Source organism: Phalangium opilio, unplaced genomic scaffold (assembly GCF_054372755.1).
Source record: "Phalangium opilio isolate 3A_F unplaced genomic scaffold, DU_Popi_V2 ptg000037l_1, whole genome shotgun sequence".
Lineage (NCBI taxonomy): Eukaryota > Metazoa > Arthropoda > Arachnida > Opiliones > Phalangiidae > Phalangium > Phalangium opilio.
Genome location: NW_028324160.1, coordinates 3540481 through 3548426, shown reverse-complemented (window position 1 = coordinate 3548426; position 7946 = coordinate 3540481). Strand labels below are relative to the sequence as shown.

The 7946-nt window shown below is 38.7% G+C and overlaps 2 non-coding genes across 2 annotated transcripts; both read left to right on the top strand.

The window, feature by feature from the left end:
• The first annotated feature begins 6605 nt into the window (after positions 1–6605).
• TRNAT-UGU (transfer RNA threonine (anticodon UGU)) lies at positions 6606–6678 on the top strand. The gene has a single exon. It is a non-coding gene; the product is annotated as a tRNA-Thr (tRNA).
• A 156-nt stretch (positions 6679–6834) lies between these two features.
• TRNAT-AGU (transfer RNA threonine (anticodon AGU)) lies at positions 6835–6907 on the top strand. Its single transcript has one exon. It is a non-coding gene; the product is annotated as a tRNA-Thr (tRNA).
• Positions 6908–7946: the final 1039 nt, after the last annotated feature.

Here is a 7946-nt window from a genome sequence, read left to right as displayed (position 1 = left end):
AATATATCTGCATAATCAAATATAGGTTGAACAAGAGCGTTATAGAGTATACAAAGGGTTCTTGAATTTAGGCTCGTTAAAAAGGGTTTGATTAACCAGAATTTTGGTTTCGCTTTCTTAAAGGTGTAGTCTATATGGGTTAACCAATAGAATGATTCGTCCAGATGAAGTCCAAGATATTTGTAAGCTGCCACTCTTGTGATACCAACACCAGAGAGTTCAGTCACATTTTGTGCTTCAAGTCTTTTTAATTTGTTTGGAGCGAAGATCATGAGTGCTGACTTTTTAATATTAAGCGCGAGCCCTTTGGAGTCCAGTGTTGTCATCAAGGACCTGATATCTGTATTCAGATTCATTAGGAGTGGGCTAAGATTTTCATGTGCAGTTAGTAGAGCGTCGTCATCGGCGTATTCCATTAGTTCCGTGTTCCTTAATGCCTTATGATTCCCACTCGTGTAAAGATTAAAGAACAGGGGACCTACGACGCTTCCTTGCGGTACTCCCGATTTTAACATTAAGGGGGAAGAGTATGTTCCATTTACCCATACTTTTTGGATGCGATTTTTTAAGTATTGGCTACACCACTTCAAAGAGGTTTCTCCGATGTTTATTTGTTCTAGTATACGTAGAAGAATATCGTGATTTACGCTGTCAAATGCCTTAGACATATCTAGGAAGCCCACCGCCACAAATTTGCCAGTTTCAAGGTAGTTTATTATTCGCTCATGTAGATTCAAGATACACGAATTAGTCGAGTGGCCTGGGAGGAACCCAGATTGCATGGCGTAGAAGAGATTGTTATGAAGCCCAAATTCTAATAATTGGTTATGTGCACATCTTTCCAGAGTCTTTGACAATGTTTGCAGAATAGAGATTCCTCTGTAATTACCGGGTACCGTACGGTCACCAGATTTGTAAATGGGGATAACCTTTGCCTCTTTCCATCTCCTCGGAAAACAACCAGTTCGGAACGATTCATTAATGATTTTAGTCATAGCAGGGGCAATCACGATCGCCATGCCTTTAATTAATGAGGTGGAGAGGCCATCTGTTCCAGCTACCATGCTATTGGGTAGGTTTTTTAAGGAGTTGAATACGGTTTGTTCTGAGATTTCCTTGAATTCCATTTTAATTTCGTGATCGCCGTTTGTAGATGAGGGAGGGAGGGGTATAACCCCAGAAGATGTCGCTAATTGCTTATTAATAAAAAAGTCATTAAAGAGCGCGGCAATTTAATCAGGACTATTAGTTAGTACGTCGTTGTTTTTTAATGAAGGGGTTCCTTTATGCTTTGGCTTTAGGAATGGTTTTAAAGATTTCCAGATATTTCCTGAGTGTTTGTTACAGTTCTTGAAATAGTTATTTTTTGCAGCTTTGATAAGTTTTGTAACCTCGTTTCGTAGAGTGCGGTAGCATTGGGAAAGGTGGGAAAGGTGCGGATTCTTGTTCGACCTTGCCTTTGCAACGTCGCGTTGGTGCATAATATTTTTAATGTTATTAGTAAGCCAGGGGGTAAGCTTGACTTCCTTCCTCCTCGAGGTAATGGGGACGTATTGGTTCAGGCATTTAGCAATTACTGATTCTAGTTTCGCGACACCTTCGTCAACGTGGGTGAAGGTAAAATTATTCAGAGCTGTGATCATGGCGTTGACAAATTCATCATAGTTCATATTCTTAAAGTCTCTCACTTGCTTTATTGTCTTATTTAGTTTTGGACATGTCCTTTTCCTGACACAGTAAATTATGTCATGATCCGATGCCCCACAGTCGATGATTCCACTGTCAACTATTCTCGTTGGGTGGGTAGTGTAGATATGATCGATTAGAGAGGTTGACTTTGGAGTGGTTCTAGTTGGCTTGTCGATAAGTTGTTTAAATGATAATAAACGTTGCTTGAGTACCTTGGTTTTAGCTGAGGCGGGTCTATGAAGGAGGTCGCAGTTAAAATCACCAATCAGGAGAGTCTCGTGATTAGGATTTTGGTGAATGCGACCTAAGAGTGATGATATCTCGGTTGAGAATTCTTCGGTGGTCATATGATCGTTGGGTGGGTGGTAGTATACGCAGATTTGCATTGGGCTGGTATTAGTTTCGTTTAACGTGCACCAAATATGTTCTGTAGGGGTCCTATGGTCCTGGTTATCGGTATTGTGTGCAATGGTTAAGTTAGACCGATAGTACAAACAGACACCTCCACCACGTTTGTTAACTCGATCTCGCCGCAGAAGGTATAGTCCTTAATATGTATAACTGCATCAGGGACGGTGTCGTTTAACCAGGTTTCAGAGACCCCGAGGATATCGAACTTGTATTTATGAATGATATACCTGATGTCATTAATATGTGGGAAAAGGCTACGGATGTTTATATGACCGATTCTAAGTCCGTTAAGTCTAGTAATATTTGGTGATACCGGTCATTCGCGGTGTCCTTTGGCTCGGGCCTCTTGATCTGTGTCGGTTTTCCTTGGTTCACGATACCGAGTCACTTTTATCGGGTTTGGCCAGTTTTCTAGGTTTTTTTATTACGCTATCGTTTGTGGAGTTACATTCAAGTATGAATGGTCAGATATTTGTTCGGTGATTTCTACATCCAGGATACCCAGGTCTGAGAGATGTTCAGATATATCGTCTTTATGTATGGTCTTGTCACAGTTGGAGAGATAATATTTGAAAGTGGGTGTATATGCAAATTGTTTTGCTTCTTCAGTTTCCATGGTACCGACTATTCTATTTGATATTAAGCGGTTAGTTGATAGGAAGGTACAGGTGACCCCTTTCGGGCACTTATCTGGGTCAAGAAAGGTTTGTTTATCCGTATCTGATCTTACAACGTAGCATTTAAATGCTGTCTGTGGATTCATAGACTTGGCTGTAGCTCTAATTTCAAGGATGTGTAGGCCATTATCTAATGCAAAGGTACGTAATTGGTCCTTCGTGATCATGTTACTGCAGTTTCCGATGAAGAAGTCGTTCATATTTCTCTGTGGCTGAATCTTGCATAAAGCTACCTTTTCATTCGGCATCATGCCTTGGCTGTTTTGCTTTGCTTTCGGTGGTAGAGGTGTTTTCTTGTTAATAATTGAGACTGGCTTTTTTCGTGGTTCTGCGGGAGTTTGGTACGATGGGGTAACTGATTTTAAGGTTGGACGGAGTTTTTCAGATAGAGGTCGATGAGGTATATTTGCGTAGCTGGGTTGATGTTGGTTCCCGGATTGTTGGTCTGTAGAAGCGGTCGAAGTTGCAGGGTTGATGATTTTCTGCTCGAGGGCCGTGATACTTTCAGTGACAAACATCCGAGTGGTGCTTATTTTCCCATTAAATTCTTGTTTCAGTTCAGTCTTTAGTTTATTAATTTCATCCGCATACGCTTTAACTTGATCTTTAAAACTTAATTTCAAGTTTGCGAGTTGTTTTTTGATATCTATGAGCTCGCGTTTATCACAATCATTATTACACGTACGAGGACTTCTAAGCATGGTTCTGCATTCCGTACAACAGTAAAAACGTTTGGCGTCAGAGTTTTTAATGTTTACACACACGAGATGGTAGTGAATCAAACATATGTCACAAGCTACCATCGCCACTCTGCTTGATTTTTCATTTTTACGATTATATTTACAGTTTGGAAGGCAATGCGCCGATTCAGTCTCTTCTTCACTGTCCCCCATTGTTGGTTAATTGTCCAGGAATTACTTGGCAGGGTTTATTAAAGTTTATTTCATATTTTCGAGGAAAATATACGTTTAAATAGTTAAATATAAAATTACTACGGTTCTTAAGCCTTAGTCGTCGTAATTCCTGAGCGCGGTTAAAGAAAACCCGACTCCACACTAAACACTTGAACTATAGAAAATTATCAATTTTTATCACCATTTATTTAAATTGTGGTTTTAATTTATAAGAAAAATAGGAAATAGTTTGGTAAATAAAACTGTGAACAATTAAGTTTGTTTTCTCGTTGAACATAGATGATAAATAGTTATCATCTATGTTCAATTCATCACACCAAACGCGTGAACTATAGAAAATTATAAATTTATGAATTTTTATCACCATTAAGAAAATTAGGTAATTCCTTATTTCATAACAAAAAAGAACCCATTTAAAAACCTGAGAACATGTGATGGAATAACCATGTTAAGTTTCCATAATCTCATACGTATTGCAAAAGGTTGTCGTGTAAGTTTGAAGAAAAAAAAAGCTTTTGATCACAGCATGCACCATTCGACCCAATCATCTTTAAACTACGTCCTCAGATCATAAAAGAGTTCTTCCTCGTAACACTAATGTGGACTTTGAAGCCAATTTGAACATAATATAAAATTCTTTAAACTCACTCATAGAATCCAAATATTAAGAATTTTCAAATTTGGTGGTTCGGATTTATTACGACATCCATCACTGGGGGGCCAATACGTTACTTGTCCAACTTAAGTCAACCGGCGCCTACGAATCCTAAAACTTAAATGAAACTCAAATCTTGCTAACCAACAAAAAACATTCGAAAAGGGGGTCGAACTGGAGCTGACTGAGAGAGAGTTAGCTAAAATCCTCCGTAGGTCTGTTCTGTACTGTTCTGTAGTGTTTAACATTTGTAATTCAAGCTATCCCCTCACCAACCTAACACAAACTGCACCACAAACGAAATAACTTCGGGATGAAAAAAACCGTCACCCTAAGTTCAGCCCCGAGACTTACGCAATAAAGGGCTATTATGGTATGAAATTCACGTGGGGTTAACCACTATGTCTTTGTTTTATTTCTTAGTGAGGTTTTGGGTTTTTCACGTGCTGATTTCCATGTGAATTCACGCAATTTTCATGGGCTGATTTCACAGCGAATTTTTGGGGTTTTCACGTTCTGATTTTGCAGTGAATTTTCGATTGAGATATGCATACATGCAGACAATAGGGTAAAACTGCAAATGAGTTAAATTACTTTAATATTCAGCATTAATCTCGGTTCACAACAAGGGCTCCGTGGCTTAGCGCGCCAGTCTAGTAAACAGGAGATCATGAGTTCGATTCTCGTGGGAGCCTTGTAGTTATAACACTTGAACTAGTTTTCGTAGCTAAAAAGTTTTGAACAAGTTGGGAAAACCAAAATATTACCTCTCCGAGTCAAGACGACTACTTACAAACTTATTTACCCAGGTAGTATATAAGGGTTTCGAATCGCAGCCATGGTTAAGAACAGCGCAATTGCGTGAACCTTTGGTGGAAGCCCCACCTTAGGGAGGCCGGACGTTTCTCGTAACCCTGGCCGATCGCCGCGTATGTCTTAACCTTAACGATGATGATGGAGTAGAAGCCAGGTGTACAGACTGGTGTCCATGTGGGATGGACAAAGAGCAAATGACGGTGGTGATTAGAAGCCAGTGTGTACAGACTGCTGTCCATGTGCGATGGACAAAGACCACAAGAGGGTGGGGATTAGAAGCCAGTGTGTACAGACTGGTGTCCATGTGGGATGGACAAAGAGCAGCAGATGATTGTGATTAGAAGCCAGTGTGTACAGACTGGTGTCCATGTGGGATGGACAAAGAGCAGCAGATGATTGTGATTAGAAGCCAGTGTGTACAGACTGGTGTCCATGTGGGATGGACAAAGACCAGAGGCTGGTGATGTTAGACAGGCAATGGAGTAATAGCCTGAAAGTGTAATACAATTTTCGAAATTTCCGGAAATTGAGAACACGTTTGCTCCGATTTGCAAACTGCGAACGCGGTCACGTGGGTGTAACAACAGACAGACACACACACACAGACACGTCGAAATTAGAACCTCTCCGTGACATACGTCACTCGGAGAGGTAAAAACTAGAAATATTAGTTGCTTGAGATATGCATATATGCAAACAATAGGGTAAAACTGCAAATGAGTTTAATTACTGAAATATTCAGCATTAATCTCGGTTCACAACAAGGATTCCGTGGCTTAGCGCGCCTGTCTAGTAAACAGGAGATCATGAGTTCGATTATCGTCGGAGCCTCGATGTTATGATACTTGAACTAGTTTTCGTAGCTAATAAATTTTGAAAAACTAGAAATAATTGTTGCTAGAGATATGCATACATGCAGACAATAGGGTAAAACTGCAAATGAGTTTAATTACTGAAATATTCAGCATTAATCTCGGTTCACAACAAGGATTCCGTGGCTTAGCGCGCCTGTCTAGTAAACAGGAGATCATGAGTTCGATTCTCGTCGGAGCCTCGATGTTATGATACTTGAACTAGTTTTCGTAGCTAATAAATTTTGAAAAACTAGAAATAATTGTTGCTAGAGATATGCATACATGCAGACAATAGGGTAAAACTGCAAATGAGTTAAATTACTTTAATATTCAGCATTAATCTCGGTTCACAACAAGGGCTCCGTGGCTTAGCGCGCCAGTCTAGTAAACAGGAGATCATGAGTTCGATTCTCGTCGGAGCCTCGTTGGTAAGATTCTTGAACTAGTTTTCGTAGCTATTAAATTTTGAAAAACTAAAAATAATAGTTGCTTGAGATGTGCATATATGCAAACAATGGGGTAAGACTACAAACGAGTTGATTTTGTAAAATTACTGAAATATTCAGCATTAATCTTACTACGTAACATGGGCTCCGTGGCTTAGTGGTTAAAGCGCCTGTCTTGTAAACAGGAGATCATTAGTTCGATTCTCGTCGGAGCCTTGTTGTTATAACACATGAACTAGTTTTGTAGCTAATAAATTTGGAAAAACTAGAAATAATAGTTGCTTGAGATATGCATATAGGCAAACAATAGTGTAAAAGGGCAAATGATATAAATTACTGAAATATTCAGCATTAATCTCACTACGTAACATGGGCTCCGTGGCTTAGTGGTTATAGCGCCTGTCTAGTAAACAGGAGATCATGAGTTCGGTTCTCGTCGGAGCCTTGTTGTTATAGCACTTGAACTAGTTTTCGTAGCTAAAAAGTTTTGAAAAACTAGAAATAATAGTTGCTTGAGATATGCATATATGCAAACAGTGGAGTAAAACTACAGACGAGTTGATTTTGTAAAATTACTGAAATATTCAGCATTAATCTTACTACGTAGCATGGGCTCCATGGCTTAGTTGTTAAAGCGCCTGTCTAGAAAAGAGGAGATCATGAGTTCGATTTTCGTCGGAGCCTCGTTGTTATAACGCTTGAACTAGTTTTCGTAGCTATTAAATTTTGAACAAGTTGGGAAACCAAAATAAACCTCTCCGAGCCGAGACGAATTTACTTTCCAAACACAGGTCCGCCAGCCAATGAGACAAACCGGAAATACATAGTTCTAATCGGCGAGATATTGCCATGATCATTTGTAAAGTTTAAAGCGTTTAATAATTTCCTGCGTATCCTCAATAATTCTAACGAGGACCTAATATCTATCACTTAAATGTGTATTTAACTTTCGGCTCACTCTGAACCGTTAAGACCTCCTATAAGAGGACATGAAACAAGGTCAATTCTTATCTCATAGACCCAGTCGTTTCAAGTTTTCAACACGTATGGAGAGATGAAGTATTAACATCCTTATTATTTAAAGAAGCTAAAAGTTACGTTTACACTATATATAAATGTAGTAAAGATGAATTAAAAAGTAAACACCAAATTTTAAATGTTAATATCAAAAGATGTTCTTGGAATATTGAGATGAAACAGAGCTTTATACCTACACAACTACTAAATGAATCGTAATGCCGAAAAATATTTAAGTATTTCCATTTAATATTCTGCAAAAAGAAAATGTTATCGTTTTGCAAGAGATCTTTTCATCCTACTCGCTTTATATTAACTTTGATATGCGTGTAGTGTTTCGATTCAGATGCAATCTTCATTACTCGTTCTATATTAACTCTCACTTGTGTCAGTACGTAGAAATAAGTTTATCTTAAATAATTAATTAAATATAAATGATATTAATTATTTTAATCGCCAGTAAATAA